Raw genomic sequence first — 16,903 nt, 5'->3', positions numbered from 1 at the left:
GGTAAGGAGATTAGAGAGTTTTAGCAGTCCGTCTGTTCCGTCGTGTGCGTAGTTCCAGTGTTGAGCGGAACCCGTCTGGGCCCTTGTGCATTCGTCGCAGTAGGGGGTTAGGTCCGCGGGCCGGACTTCACCTTGTCCGCGCATTCGTCACGGTGGGAGCGCGTCCTCGCCCTTCCTCCTTGCCCTTCCGCGCGCGCAGGCGCAGTCAGGTCCCGGCCAACACGGTAACTACGTACACGACGGAGCAGACGGACTGCTAAAATTCTATTACCGTACTTACCCAATTCTAACGCGCCCCCGATTCTAACGCGCACCTGATTTTTCTGGCCAAAAAAAAAACGAAAAAACTTGCACCTCCAATTGTATCGCGCACGGGACTTTGTGACCCAGACACACGAATGCGAGAGGAACGGGCGATTTATTTCCCGAAGCAATCTCACTCATCTCACTCCTCGTCGCTCTCCGCTGACCACAACATCTCGGCCTCGGTGCCTTCAAGCGCGTTCCCGGTGCCACACTTCTGAACGAACGTTCAACCATGGTCGTTGGGATCGTGGCCCACGCCTCGTACGCCCATCCCGCGGGCTTCTCCAGAGGTGCACGCTTCAGCCGACCGCTCGTTTTGAACGCGTGGGAGCCGCTGCTGCCATTGCTATTATCAAGCGCGCAAGTGAAACGATTTGACGATTTGTGTGAACGTCGATAGAAAAGCCTAGGCGCCTAGGCTAGCTGCGTCCGAAAAATAATTGCTAAAACCTTTGGCCCTATCTTGAAATGGCGATGGCGATGGGTGGGACGAAATTTCCGCTGTTTCGGCAGTTTCGGTTTTGTATCCGATTCTAACGCGCATGCGATTTTTCGGCCTATTTTTTCGGAAAAAAAGTGCGCGTTAGAATCGGGTAAATACGGTAGATAGTTTTAGCATTCTGTCTGTTCCGTCATGTACGTAGTTATCGTGTTGACCGGGACCAAGTGCCCAGAAGAGTCCCGCTCAACACGGTAACGGAACAGACGTACTGCTAAAACTCTCTGTTGGCGTATAGCGGGAACACCGACGGTGACACGACTCAATGCAAGCGTTGCTTGGAAGTGGACACGCAGCAAGAAACGCTGCAAATTCAACACACTGTATGCACTAAACCGCACCCTGTGGCTTTGCAGGCAACAGTAGCTAAGCATTAAAAATATTTTTCTAATCGCAGAACGCCAAGTATTGAACATTGCTCTATTACTGCTCGAGAATACATAGCCGTAGCTGACATCTTCCATCTCTTATTCGAGTCTCCGAACCATCTCCTTACCGTATGATTCAAGCAGCTGCTGCCTGTATCCCTATTCTGACGTCATTCGTGCATGGATCGGCAACTGCGCAAGGCAGTGCCTCCATTTTTCTTTCAGTGAAATTCTGTGCGCGCTCACCACAGGGCGATTTCTTAGGGGAAAGTAGGATATATCTCGACAAATTTAATTTACCGCGTTCAACCACGGCAGAAGATACAACGGCCGTAACTCGAGCGCCAACGACTTGACTGGAGCAGTGCAGTGGTCAAGCGGGCTGCCTCCAGCCTATGGTCCGGCACTGTCGGATCGTTGAATGAGCGAATAAATAAAAGCCACCGCTCAAGAACGCCAGAGAACATGCAGGGCAAGCAGTTCGTCGCTGTGCTGTTTTGAAATAGAAATTATCTGAACACACCTTTCTGTTCGCTTTCAAAAAAAGGGAATTTGAAAGGGGAGATAAAGCGTTTTCAAAACTAATTGCTGCACAAGTAAACCAGGTACGTCCCCTACTCAACCAACTGTTGGTGATGGAGGACTTGCAAAAATAAATCGAATTTTGCGGTGCTTAACGCTCCGCAGCTACACCTGGGTTATCAGGCGTACCGCAGTGAATGGCTCCCGATTAATTTGGGCCAGCTAGGGATCCACCTGCGCCGAAATCTAGACACACGGGTGTCTCCTTTTTTCGACCACAGGAGGCTTGCCTGTCTCTGTGTATCTAAAGGGAGCATCATGTCAAATACCAAACTTCCGATTACCTAAACAAATTTCAAATGGCAAAACAAGTGTCTATCGTCAGCGGGTAATTAGCAGGAGTAAGATGTGGAGAACAAGTACATTTGAATACATTTTATGAACGCGCCATATTTTGTGTGTAACATTTGTATAAATTCGGTGTTGAATAAACTATATAGCTCGCAGAATAGTTTACGTTTTAGTGCAGATGCCACAATGTCTTTATAATTACGTGAAATTGTTGCGAAGATGCATATATAAGCCTCAAAACTTCCATTTTATTAGGTTGTAGCACTTATTTTATCGGAAGACAGTAGATAATCTCAATGAGCAAGGTATTTTAAGAGGACTAATTACAGAAGTCATCGAAAGAAAATAGGTTTGTTTCATTAAAAAGACTGTTGCCGGCAATAATGGTACCTATTTGCTATTCATTGGTTCAACTGCTAATGGTGGACAATGCATCTAGATAAATATGAAGACTAGCGCTGATTCGTAGTGAACTCTTGCAGAATCTGCTCTTTGGGAGGCTCACTAGATTATTGTCTCTCGGGCTAGTAACACCCGGCCATTGGTGATGATGATGATGGTTGGATGTTTATGGCGCAAGGCCAACTGGGGCAAAGAGCGCCAAAACAAGTCATATATGACAGGTGAAACCGTAAACAGTAAGATAAACCAGCAAAAACAAAAGTAAAATCACAAAACGACAATGAGCATGGCTGGTGTATATGGCCAGGGAGTGATCACGCGTGGTATGAAATGAGGTCTAAAAATTTAACTTCTAAATATTTAAAAACGCATTTAATAGAAAACATGGGATCGTCAGACAGGAAAAACGCTGGGTGCTGTGGGACATGTAGTCTGTATAGCCGTGGGAAGCGTTTGCGTCGTGTTTTGTGAAGTTCTTTGCATTGAATGAGTATGTGACGGATAGGGCCTCTCCACACCTGCCACACTGGGGTCTTGAAGACCCAGTGAGGAGATACGAGTGTGTGACATGTGTGTGCCCTATCCGTAACCTAGCAAGGGCAACTTCTGTGTATCAGTTGCGTGTGTCAGTGGTGTATGGTCCCAAGCGTGGTTTTATAACGTCTAACTTGTTATCTGCTTGTTCACTCCAGTGTGTTTGCCATCTCTTGCGAAGTTGGTGTCTGATGTGTGGCTTCATGTCTGTGTATGACACTGTTGCTATATTCATTGTATTTAAGAGTGTAGCTGAAAGTGGCCATTCGATCTGCGGTTTCGTTCCCGGCAATTCAAGAGTGCCCTGGAACCCAACAGAACGTTATTTGAAGGTTTGATGCGTATGCAGATAGGATACCCTTAAAAACATGATTGATGACAAAGTTTTTAGACTGCTTTCCTGATTCAAGTGCTTGTACAAGACTAAGAGAGTCCGTGTACACGATGGATTTTAAGATTTCATGTTGGTCTATGTGATTTAGTACATTAAAATACCGTATGCTTCCGCTTTGAATATACTGCTACAAAGGTTCGTTGTTTTATTGACGTGAAAGTTTGGCCCATGCGCAACACAAGCCAGAGCAGTTGCCGTCTTGGAGGCGTCAATGTAAAACTCTTCACAGCGGTACTTATGCTGCACAAACAAGAAATGCTGCAGAAGCGCGATCTTCGGTGACCTGTTCTTGTTAAATTGCATAAAAGACAGGTCACATGATACAGGGCGGAGATGTCATGGTGGAATGGAATCAATGATGGGTGTCTTGTGAATGCCTGAAAACGAGATTTCTAGCTCAGAAGCTTCTTCTCGCACTCTTAGAAGAAACGGAATGGAGATTGATGGATGATTTAGAAAGAGTTGCTGTGAGGAAGCATCATTAATGGTCGGAGTAAAAGGATGATTTATCATAGACATGATTTTTCAGGATATAAAACGTCCATGTACAACCTCTGGTGATCTAGGGAGCATTTATTACATTCTACATACAGACTTTGGACAGGGCTAGTGCGAACGGCACCACACGCGAGACATAGCCTAAATGCAGCACCTGGCCCAGCATTTTTAGTGCCGTTTTTGTTGCGCACACATATACGACACTGCCGTAGTCCCAAGCGGGATCTCACTAGGGCACTATAAACACGCAGGAGTTGCTTGTGTGCACCGGACGACTGGTGGGACAGAACTTTCAGAATATTGATATTTTTAGGCATTTTTGCTTAAGCTGCTTCAAGTGTGTGAAAAAGTTTAGCTTGTTATTGAAAATTATGCCTAAAAACTTGTCCTTTTTATCAGGAACTCAAACGCCATTAAGTGTAATATCTGGGTCCGGATGAATCCCGCGCTTCCTGGAGAACACAACACAAGAACTTTTGTCTGGATTGAGTTTAAAACCATTCTTGTCTGCCCAGCTGGCAAGTTTTTTAACACCAAGCTGGACCTGACTTTCACAGATTTAAATATACAAGATTTAAAAGATATCTGTACGTCGTCTACATACATAGAGTAAGAAATGGTAGGCGGCAATGTCTTACCAACAAAGTTCATTTTAATTATAAAAAAAGAGTACAGCTTAGAACTCCACTTTTCGGCACGCCATTTTCTTGCACATGACTCCTTGACAGTGCATTACCAACTCTCACGCGAAACGTTCTTTCAGACAAATCACTAGCAAGGGTGTTGAGCATATGGCCCGAAAACCCGAAAGACTTCAGGTCACTAAGGATCCCGTAACGCCAAGCGGTGTCATAGGCCTTCTCAAGGTCAAAAACACCTTTGCGGAAAACTGTTTATGAAGAGACGCATCCTTTATATAAGACTCGAGGGCGACGAGTTGATCGTTAGTGCACCGCGCTGCCCTGAAGCCTGTCTGGCAGCTCTCGAGTAGACTATTGTACTCAAGAAAGTACACGAGATTGCTGTTTATTATCTTCTCGAGGAGGTTGCACAGGCAGCTTGTAAGGGCGATGGGCCGATAGCTAACGGGAGAGGAAGGGTCCTTCCCCTCCTTCAGTAAAGCCACTACAATGGCCTTCCTCCAAGAGCGAGGAATGTGCCCTGAAATGCATATTTTGTTGTATAGATGTAGGAGTGTTTCAAGAGTGTCTGGGTGTAGGTTTTATATCATGGTGTATGTGATTTTGTCTGCACCTGGAGCTGAAGGCTTACATGTAGTGAGAGCGGCCTTCAGCTCATGAATTGAAAAAGGAGAATTGTAGGAAGTGTGCGACTTGTTACCACGCAGGGACTTCTTTTCCGCAGATGTTTTGTGTTTTATGATAGTGTTTGTGTAGTGTGCTGAACTGGACACGTGTTTAAAGTGTTGGGCCAGCGTGTTAGCCTGGTCTTGAAATGTGTCTCCTGTTGTGCTAAGCAGGGACCGGCTGTGTGTCTGTTGTTCTTTTAGTTTGCGTATTCGTGCCCAGTCTTTCTGAGTGTCGGCGTATCAGTTGATGGAAGTGGGGTAGGCGCGCCAACGAAGCACACGCTTCCCAAAAGCCTTGGCCCGTTTAAAGGAAATGAGATAGATTATCTGACGTGGGGTACCGGCGAAGGACACCCCCCGCCTTTTTCTGGGCCTCTCGCGCCCGCCTAAAGTCCTCGTCCCACCAGGGCCTCCTTCGGTTGCGCGGAGCACCGGAGGCCCGAGGAATGCACTTTTGGCAAGCGTCGAGGATGTGCGACGTGATGAGTTCGGCTGCTTCCTCCACGTCTACGTGTTTTTTGGATATGTGGTGTAGTTGAGATGTTTGTGTGAATGTGCTCCAGTTTGCTTTTGATTCATTAAACATTTTATGGGAAGATGGACAGCTCGGGCCTGTACGTTAATGAAGTGGGGAAATGGTCACTACCATATGGGTCCGTGCCCACACCCCACTCAAGACATGGAAAGAGAATTGCAGAGCCAATAGCCAGGTCAAGATGTGAGTATGTGTTGTGACCTATGTTATGGTATGTGGGCTGTTTATTGTTGAAAAGGCATGCTCCAGAGGATGTAAGAAACCTCTCTATCAGGCGACCTCGGGCATCCGTACGAGAAGAGCCCCAAAGAGCGTTAAGGTCGCCTGTGAGGATGTATGGTTCGTGCAGCTGGTCAACGAGCGCTCGAAGTCAAGCTCGAAAGTGCAAGATCAGGAGGAATGTAAATGAAGCACACCGTTATCAACCTATTAAATATTATTGTGAGGATGGCTACAGCCTCAACGACAGTGTTAAAAGTGCCAGGATGGCATGTTAAGGATTTCCTGGCGACAATGGCCATACCACCCGAAGAGTGTGTGCAACCAGCCCTGCCCTTTCTGAATGCCATATACCTATTTGAAAAATTTGTTTGTGTGGAATTGAGGTGTGTTTTTCGGAGAACGACACTTGGCTGATTGGCATACAGCATCTCATACACGTCATCAAGATTTTTAAGCAGGCCTCTGCAATTCCGTTGAACGATGTTTTCTGTTCCCATTATTTACATTTAAAAATAAATGGAGTGTGTGCGTGTGTTCATGTGTCGTCTTTCAGGGCTGTTACTCTGGAACTGGGCTTTTTAGGCCTCTCGGTAGGCTTGGAAGTCGGAGGCCGCTCCTTGCGTTGGAGGCAGGAACGCCCGATGTCCATTTCCTCGTCAGGCGTCAGAGGGGTGCCCGACGAACCGGCACCCTGGACTTGGCCACCCTTCGGGGGACTTTCGTTTTAGCCGCCAACGCCGCGGGCGTCGTGGGCGCCAGAAGTGGCACGGGTGGTGCGGTGGCGGTGGGAGCCGATGCGGGGCCCCCGGTATCCATCGCCACGACACCCTCCTACGCACTGGAGGACGGGGAGTCAGGGGCGGGAGCGGCACCGGTCCCTACGGAAGAGGTTGGCACCACAACCGCTGTAGCCTCAGCAAGCGGTGTGGCGAGTGATTGGGCTGCCTGAGGCACCCCAGCGGGGATGGCGGAGGCGGGACATAGTCCGACTCGCGGTACTGGGTCCGCGCCGAAACCAGACGCCGCTCCACCCCCCGGCAAGCTGCGTCGGCGTACCTCCCCAGAGAGAAAGAGGCGAACCGCTTCCGCGCCTCTGGGAAGGTGATGTTCTCTGCTACTTTCAAATTGATTATTCTCTTGTCTTATTGAAATTTCGCACATTTGCGGGAGTACGCCGCGTGTGGTCCCCCGCAGTTAACACAAGTGAAGGTGGTGGAGTTACAAATTATCTGTCGGGTGGTCCTGTGCAACGCATTTGGCATAGGTCATTTTGCCGCGGCAAGAGTCGGTACCGTGCCCAAACCGCTGGCATTTGAAGCAGCTGCGCGGTTTGGTATGTACGGTCGGACTGCACATCGTATTAAGCCTGCATTGACCGACTCTGGGAGCGTTGAGCAGTCAAATGTCAAGATCAAGTGTTTTGTATGGATTTCGGTGTCATGTCGACGCATGGTTACCCTTCGCACTGCCGTCACACCCTGATCTCGAAGGCCCTCGAGCAGATCTGTCTCTGTTTCGTTCATCAGCTCAGAATCGGAGACGACGCCCTGGGGGCTGCTCAACGTGCGGTGGGGCGTGCTCTTTGTCTGTATCTACTATGTGGGTTTGTTTGAGGAGGTTGATAGATTGGTGTGTGTTGTTAATTTAGATCAGGATTTCCCTGTTTTGAGTTTCTTGGCTTTGTAGGATTTCCCGACAATGCCCTCAAGGAACTTGGAGATGAGAAAAACACTGTGCAGTGACGGGCTTTGACTGGTCAAGAGATTCCATTATTAGAAAGCGGGAGAAATTTTCAGGTTTTGGAAATGTCAACTCTGGCAAGGGAGGAAGGCAGACTTCGGTGCGGTCCCTTTTCGGGGGCCGATCACGTTTTTTTTTTTTTTGGGGGGGGGGGGGGGGTTCAGAAAATACCATATAGCATAGTATAAAAGCAGGGAGACGGGGGTACTTTCTTCGTCAGCCTTACCCTGATAGCTGAAGAGGTCCCGGAGCTCCCTGCTTGGTAAACAGACCGGGAGCCCATCCGCCGGAGCTTGACCTGGGCTCCGACGGCCACCGTTCGTGGTTTCTAGCCCTCCACCATACAACACATCGCCACGGTTGGTTCCAGCTTATGTTTTGGGGCTCGGGGTCCGCGGTATCGCCAGTACTGTCACCAAGATTACTCAAGATGCCCCGTGCGGCGACCCAGCCATTGGGCTTAATTAGATCCCTGCAGGGTTCCCCTGCGAGGCGATTTTTGAGAAACTGGCTGGTGTTATCGGGTCGTTGCATTGTTTATCATAGTAAGATGCAGCGTTAAATCTACGACGTACGCTTTCCGAGTTAGTAGCACGCGGCTACAGCACAGTCTCAATGCCCCGATTGCCTTGTTATGGCCGAAACAAAAGACGAAATTAGAATGCGCATCAGCCATTTGGAACTCACATCAAGTATATCTCATCAATCAACTCGAATCGCTTCAAAATCGAGCCACACGATTTCTTCATTGAAAGTACTTTATGACTTCAGCATACCGGCGCTAAAAACAGAATCTGGCCTATCATTGCTTAAGCAATGGAAGTGTTTGGGCCTGTTGGTCCGCCGCATTTCTAGTCTTTGCCATTTTTACAAGTTTTTTTACAGCTCACTCGACAGGGCACTATATATTCTCCCTCCGGCACGCATCTCGCATCGCACCGGTCAGACGCAACAAGTGGCGCGCCCACGTACGCGCACCCTCACTTTTTCGTCTTCATTATTTTTCGTAGACACAGACTAGAACGGCCTTCCTAATGAAATCACCGCCATAACCTGTCCTTCCTCCTTTCTGAACACCGTAACAGATTACCTTGCATTGTAATAAAACATGGCTTTCACATTTTCATGTATGTACCCATCCCTTACGTAATACCCCTTCAATGGGGCTTTAAGGAAATAAAATGAAATGAAATGAAAGAGGCTTGGGCAGACATTTACCACGTGCGGAATTTACATTTTGTTCTGTAGTCGATCCCACGGTTGTAGCCTCGACACAAGTCAACTAGACGCTGCCACGGACACTGTGACTTGCCTTTTAGGGATATTGCCGGTAGACGAATGTTCCCTACAAAAGATGTCCAGGTCGGCTGCCATAGGCGTCGGCGTAGCGGTGGTCCTTGACGCCGCCGAAGAGCATCCAAGCGACGGAGTCTCTGTCAGAAAGGAGCTGGGCTTTGTAGCTGCGGAGGTACCACAGCGTGCGTCGCGTCTCCAGCTCGCCAACGGTGGCATATCCTTGGACCAGCTGCTATGCTGCACGATGACGGCAACCAATGCACATTCAAATTAAATAATCGCTAGTTCCGGGAATAAAATAGTGAACATTTGGCAAAGAACACCCGGTGTGTTATTTCCCAGCGTCAGATGTGGACTAGCTTTTGCAGTAATCACAACTTGAGCCTAAATTGCAGGCATGTAACTGGTTATGAGATCAATAGTATGCTTTTGTTGGTACGGCACAATATCACTGCAGCGACAAAGACGGATACTTCTTCGATTTCGCAGTACACTTTAATACTACTTTTACCTTTGCGGGTTATCCCTTTAAAGAACAGCCATGAGGATTGCGCCGAACGACGACGCGAAGAGGAGACAACAGGACGAGCGCAACTAACAACTAATTTATTAGACAATTTGGCGCATGCGCCGGACATACATGTGCGAAACGCCAAGCATAAACATGTTCATCGTCAACCCTACAGACAAGAATTTAACAATTCAGACTCGCTTTTATACAAAGCCAAATATGTGTCACTCACGCAATTGTGCGCATTCTTTATCAAGAAGGCTTCCATTATCTCCCGCGCGACAACACTGCTGCCCCGGCCAAGAATATTAATATCATTCAGTCGCGGCCTGCACCCACTTTTTTCGCAATTGCTGCAATGCTCCGTCCGCGCAATCCTCATGGCTGTTCAAGTATCAGACCAACCAGCCCGTCAACAAATCTTGCTCCGTTTAAAGAGAATAACGCATTGTTTGGAAGCACTGAAGAACTTTCGTTGAGAGCCAGAGTGTTTACAGTGTTTCTTATGGTTTCATTAACTTTTGAAATCTGCGATTGCATCTCGTTCTGTTTCGAGATTGCGCTGCGATGAGTTACGGCTATGACGTCCCTTTCTATACAACGAACAGTGTGTTTGCGAACACAGGTGTCTGAATAATGCCTTAGTACATCTTGTTCGCAGCTGCCCGGGAAAGTGTAAACCCATAATCACATCATTCAAGGTGGGCACCCCAACACATTTTTAATGCGAAACCATTATACAGCGCGGTAGGTGGGACATCTTGCATTGTGGTTGCCAAGAGAGGGAACACAAAATGGCCCGTTCGCAAAGAATACAGAAACAGGAAAGGAATACTCGGACTCACACCAAAGTTTTCAGGGAAGCTGCGGCAAGGTACTGAGTTTAAATGAAAACAGCGTAAATTTTTTCGAAGGGGCGTCGAATCCGGGGCGAGTACAATTCGAGAAGACCACACATCCCCAGCACTACCCTAGCTCATATTACCAGCTGAAAAGCGGACCTCGTGAATGCGTTGCGGACTTCGACTTATATGCTTTTGTTAGAAACATGATCTGAGGCTTACTCGTGTAATTTGAGCACGTTAAAACAGAACTATCAATTAGGCGAACAGAAAAATACGTTCCAGGAAAATCTCCTCGCGTGGCAATGCGAACGCGGGTACGTGCCGCGCCATGGCATGTGTGCGGCAGACATCGACCAGCCAAGGCCGGAATAACGAAGACGGCCGAGCAGACGACGCCCCTAGAGAACAGGTAAGTCGACCAGCTGCTCCCCCATCCTCACGCTCATTCAAACACTCCACACATGACACACCCACACATACAAATGTACCTGAGCAGAGTAGGCCAATATGTCAAACGTCAAGATGATGTGTTTGGTAGGTATGATTTGATCGTTTCGGCGTATGGTTATTCGCCTCACTGCCGTCACGCCCTGATCACGGAGGCCCTCGAGCAGGTCGGCTTCAGCTTCACTTATAAGATCCGTATCAGAGATCACGCCTTGGCAGCTATTAGGGCTGCGATGAGGCGTGATCTTGATGTCAACCTTGACCATGCGCGTTTGTGTAAGGAGGTTTGCGGACTGCTGTTTGTCATCTACCTCAATCAGGAGTTCTCCCGTTTTCAGTTTCTTAGCCTTGTACGACTTTCCGATAAGGCTTTCAAGATACTTGGAGATTAGAAACACGGACTGGGAAGTGATTGGCTTTGTCTTATCAAGAGATTCCATGATCAGAAAGCACGAGAAATTATCGGGCTTTGGGAGCGAGATTGATTGCAACGGAGGAAAAGATACTTCGGTGCGGCCCCTTTTCAGGGACCTATCACGTTTGGAGGGGGGGGGGGGGTTGAAAATACCATACAGCATATATAGAAGCAAGGGACGGGGGTACTTTCTTCCACAGCCTTACCCTGATAGCTGAGGAGGTCCCGGAGCTCCCTGCCTGTTAAACAGACAGGGAGCCCATCCGCTGGAGCTTGACCTGGGCTGCGACGGCCACCGTTTGAGGTTTCTACCCTTCACCATACCACGCATCGCCACGGCTGGATCCAGCTTATGTTTGGGGGCTCGGGGTCCCCGGTGTCGCCAACACCGTCACAAAGATTACTCAAGGTGCCCCGTGCGGGGGAAATGAGCGCGTTAATGCTCTCGCCCGCGAACGCAACAGCCGGACACCATCGGATGGTCATCCGAGGGCAATGCCCTAATCAGGCAGCCGCTACATTGATATAAGGGAAGGTCTTCGGCAGGCGTGCCTTTCCAGACAGCTGTTTCCGGCACCTCAAAGCCTACTAACCCGACGGCACTCAGCTATACTTCGACCAATACAGACCCGGACGCTTCCCACTCCTTACATAATACACAAATTCCGACAAATGGAGGGTACCCCACAATCTCTCCACTGCGACGAATACTCGGACATGTATATGTATCAAACAGTTTGCGCATGCACCCAGAATCCCGCTCTCCCGCCCATACCTCACGTCATCTTCGCCACGTGGGAGTGGCTGGCCGACTCAACCGCTCAAGGGCAGCGACAGCTGATGGAACGGGCAGAATTGACCCTCAGCTCCACACCCGGAGCCCCGGACTAGGGGCACCTTCATTTAATAAAGTTATCTCTCTCTCTCTCTCTCTCTGCCACATCACTGCCTCTCCTCTCCCCTCCCTCTCACGTACTTCACCTCCTGTCTCAGACCTAGCGTGATAAAGGTAATCGAGGTTTATTTGAATTCAGTTCGATTTTCCCGCGTTTACACTTGCCGTGCTATCTGCTCGGACTTTTCGTTATCGGTTATCTTGGCAGTGGAGCCAGTGCACGAGGCTCGTGAGCTAGCGGCCCCTTTCGTATTTTGCGAATTGAAAGCAAATAATGTACTTCGGATAATGGCTAGGGGTAGCTGATCTATCTTAATGTAGGCAACATTGGCAATTTCTTGAAGGCGTCTGCTGGAAATCGAGTGACCGTTGTTGAGAATTGCCATTCAGAAGCATTGGTGTAGAGACAGTCTGCAGTTGTACCAGCGACCTCAACCGGGGTGTGTCGGAGGCTGGCATTTACCAACGCGCGCTCTTCTTCTCAAGAAGAGGGAACGCTGACCTCCAGAAAAGGGTCACTTACGGGTTGGCCACCGGAGCTCTTCTTGCTGGATTTTGACCCTTTCGACAGAATGGATTGTCGTCGGCGCAGGAGCGCGGTAGGAAGTGGGGATGTCAATGACTGTACTGATTCTACGGACGAAGCTTCATCGCCAACTGTCTTAGCTAGCACCTTGTCTGGGTCGTGGCTTGTCTTGGGCGCTACCTTTGAGAGCGTTGTACCTGTTGGAAAGCAGGAGAGTTGTTGTGGTGAGAAAGGAGATCGCACGGCAAAACAAACCAAAAGAATACCTCTCGAAGGTATTGGAAGGTAGCGGTTTTAGGTTAGCCCGTAGTACGCCCGTATTATCCCAAACAAGTTGCTGATTGATGAATTTGCAAGAAATACCGACAAAAAAGCAATGCGTTCGGCATAGAAGGTAGACTGGCTTAATAAAGAAATGAAGTTACATGGAGCTATGCACATTCAGTGTGCAGTAAAATTTTACCTATACTCGGGGACAATTTTCCCTAGCAATACTGTCAAGGCTACAGAGCCGAATCACGCCGTTTTGCTGCGCGCCTGGAAGTAGTTCAACAAAAATAACTGGCTGGCTGTAACCTAAACAATAAAAATATACAGTTTTTATGTATTAACCTTGCATTTATTATGCCACTAAATTATTAGCCAAATATATGAAACAGAGAGCATTATTTTTTCATTTTCGGATTTTTTGGTTGCGACTGTCGCCACTGGCGTCGCAAGGTGCTCTCCCGCAAAAACATTGCGCCCTCGTCGACGGCGTTCGCCAGCTCGCGGCAGCTCGCCACTTCATTATCCGCATAGGATTTGGTAGCAGCTTGAGAAAAAAAAAAGCTGTCAAAACAAACGGAGCAAGTGGTTTTGAAAATTGTACGCCCTAGTGAGACTGATGCAACCGGAACTCTCCGTCGTTTCCGCAATCCGTTTGGTACCAAACGGATTGATACTAAACTGGATATCCAGTTTGCCGGCGTAAGCGAAAGGGCGCGTAAGCGTGTGTGAGTGCTGCTCTTTCGGTATACTGCGGCCGCGCTATCTAAGTACGCTACACAAGCCGGTGGTGGTGCTTAGTTTTGAGCTCCAGATGAGTTTACAAATTAGTGTATGCTGTCAAAACTGCAGCAGCGACAAAACTCACTTCACTTAGAACGATACTGAGTTGGGCCGTTTTGTCCACAATCGGTTTGAGTTCTCCAAGCAAAGCGTTGGCTTGTGTTTACAAGCAAACAAGGCGTGGGGAAGGAGGACGCCAATACGATCGCATTCTCGGAGATCCTGGTTCATCGCAGTCAATCACTTAGCTCGCGCAAATAAATGAACTGCATCATATGCGTATCTGTCACGCCGAAACTGAAACCGAAACCTGTTTACTGGGAACTGCTTTGGCGCAGTAACATAGCGGTTAGCTGCCCTTTCCCCTCCCCCCACAGCTTTCGTTCAATTGCCACAGAAAGTTGTCTCCGATTATAGAGTAGCCCGCAAATAAAAAAAATGCAGAGCAATTCATTGCTTGTTTCTTGACGAGACCAGGAATGCAGCGCCATACATAGCCCGTACACCTCTCCAATCGAAATCAATTAGGAATGAAAAACAACCGCCGTCCCGTCTCATCCTAATCAGCCCTTACATGAGAAGACCTCCTTCCCTTTTCCAGTAGCGCTCTGTGCGCATGCGTTCCTATCGCTCCCAGCGACCGATCCGCGATTACGGGGGGAGGGGGAGGGGGCAAAATGTAAACAAAAGGGCGCCACATTGAATTAGCCAGTTGCGAACGACGAGCCAGGTAAGTGCTGCTCCGTTTTCTGAGCCCTGAAATAGGCGCCACAGCTGCTATGGAAACATTTCTCGGCCACAAAAACCATACCAGAGTCCTCTGACCATACGTAGCGCCTGGGATGGCTTCCTCAACTGCGCAGGGCATGCGAAAAAAAGGGACGTGTTTTATATTTCCCCATGTGGGGTTCGGGCGGCCGCCGCAAGAGGGCTACGCTGCTGGAAAAAGGTAATTGGGTCGTAATAAAGCTAAATTAGCAGTGCGCTGGCATGTGGAAGCAACGAACTGGTACAAGTTTATGGTTTACAGGCTCTTTCGAGTCAGTATTCTGAATTTTCTTGGACAAAAAAAAGGCAATATAAGCCCTCGGGGCGGATATTCGTTGTATAGTGGATATTTTTAAAAGCCATTCACGCACGAGACGGGAACGACTTGGAATGAGCAAAGTTGCAAATCTGGGCCGTGAAGATGTCTACACACGATATAGGGGCAACCTGAGACGCATACATAACAGAAAAGAAGACTTGAGCAATACAGCTGTAGAAAGTATGATCCTGTATGGAAGCGCTAATTATTGGCGTGCAATATATCTTGCCATTGTGCGAATTAACACGTTCACATACATTTCCGCATAAACAAAGAAAATGAGCCAACGTGTATACTCTGACGCTGATTTCAGTATCAAAGTGCTGTCAGTTTTATTGAACGCCGTTAGTTCCCGATTACTAACCAAAACTTCAATTTACAACAATAAAAATGAAATGTTGCCACGTAAACTGCAGTGATAGTGAACAGACAACACTCACTCTCTTTGGAGTTCATGTCAGTCTTCATGAAGGGCTTCGTATGTTCCTTAGACGCATGGTCGTCCGCGTCTGTAACAGGCTCAGCTCGACCGTACGAGGGACGTGCATGGTTGGTGGCGTCTTGTCCGGCCGCCGACTTGTACACCAGATCACCAGGCTTTGGGATGGCCTTTGCCGGGGCCGGGATCCCAATGGGGTGTTTGCCACGCAACACCAGCTGCCTCGCCTCAGCGTCTGTTTCAACGAGTGCCCCTTTCACAGTGTCTTCGTCGTCTTCCTTTTGCCTCCACTGCTTCTCTGTGACGTCAGAATCGCTGGGCGATGGCGTTACAGGCGTCGAGGGCACGAGTTCCTCTTGGGCTGGCGATGGTGAAGCTGCGTTTCTGCTGCCGGTGGCGCCATTCTTGGGTGGCGCTGCGTCTACTGCCGAATTGTACGCTTTATTGTCGTCTTGATTTTTAAACTGATTGTTCGTGGGAGCCTGCGAGATTACACAGGGGTAATTGTTTTTGCTGGTAAGTTTTCGTGTCGCAGCTCGCTTCGTGACTTTGGAGGTAGAAACGGATGAAAAATTTCGGCGTAAGTAACCCAGCATGCGGTTAGCATTGCTTATAACGTATTCAATGTGGGTATTCCAAGAAAGGTCATTAGAAATGTGAACGCCTAGGTACTTATAGCAATTAACAGAGAGCAAGGGAACGTTATCAAGGAAATACAGGCAAGCATTGGTTTTATCAGTAGGGCGAGATATTGGCATACTTTACCACTTAGAAACGTTTAATTGCATACACCAGTTATTGCACCATTTAGTAACACTGTTAAGGTCATTTTGAAGATTTTGAACGTCAGAGAAGTTAGAAATTTTGTTATAAATTACACAATCATCCGCAAACAATTTTATCGACGAGAATTTAACACAGTCGGGTAAATCGTTAATAGATATCAGAAAGAGTAGAGGCCCTAACACCGATCCTTCCGGAACACCGGATGTTACATCACAGGTAGAAGACGTGCAGTCATTAGCGAAAATATATTAAGTTCGGTTAGACAGGAAGTCTGTAATCCATGCAAGTACTAGAGTCAAGGTTTAGTTGGCTGAGCTTGAAAATTAATAGGCTGTGAGGGACTGAGTCAAAAGCTTTAGCGAAATCAATAAATACGCAGTGAGTTTGAAATCCGAGGTCGTTATTTGCAAAAAGGTCATTAGTAAAGGCTACAAGTTGAGTTTCACATGACAATGTTTGGATAGTCGTAAAATCTTCAAGCACACCGGCACTCCGCTCGCAGCTCATCTGGCGAGTCATTTCGCTAAACATTAGACAGATGGCGCCGTATGCATTAGCGTGCTGCTACGCAAAACTGATGACATGCTCTACTGAAACTCCGCTCGCGGTGTTTACGTTGTGGGACGCAAAAATTTTGCGTTTAGCGTACGCAAAGGCAACAAACGCTGTACTAAAACTCTCTAATGCTCTCGCCCGCGAACTCAACAGCCGGGCACCATCGGATAGTCATCCGAGGGCAATGCCCTAATCAGGCAGCCGTTACATTGATATCAGGGAAGGTCTTCGGCAGGCGTGCCCTTCCAGACAGCTGTTTCCGGCCCCTCACAGCCCACTAACCCGACGGCACTCAGCTATACTTCGACCAATACAGACCCGGACGCTCCCCACTCCTTACATAATACACAAATTCCGACAAATGGAGGGTA

The 16,903-nt window shown here is 48.3% G+C and overlaps 1 long non-coding RNA gene across 1 annotated transcript; it reads right to left on the bottom strand.

The window, feature by feature from the left end:
- Window positions 1-8,836: 8,836 nt before the first annotated feature.
- LOC144139065 (uncharacterized) lies at window positions 8,837-15,670 on the bottom strand. Its single transcript, XR_013316030.1, has 3 exons — window positions 15,193-15,670; window positions 12,613-12,812; window positions 8,837-9,213 (listed from the first exon to the last, which is right to left on the bottom strand). It is a non-coding gene; the product is annotated as an uncharacterized LOC144139065 (long non-coding RNA).
- Between the last annotated feature and the right edge of the window lie 1,233 nt (window positions 15,671-16,903).

This window comes from Haemaphysalis longicornis, unplaced genomic scaffold (assembly GCF_048455015.1).
Source record: "Haemaphysalis longicornis isolate Haplotype H1 unplaced genomic scaffold, Haemaphysalis longicornis Haplotype H1 scaffold_5, whole genome shotgun sequence".
In the NCBI taxonomy this organism is placed as follows: domain Eukaryota; kingdom Metazoa; phylum Arthropoda; class Arachnida; order Ixodida; family Ixodidae; genus Haemaphysalis; species Haemaphysalis longicornis.
Note: the sequence above shows the minus strand (reverse complement) of the source record. Positions and strands in the feature narration are given on the sequence as shown.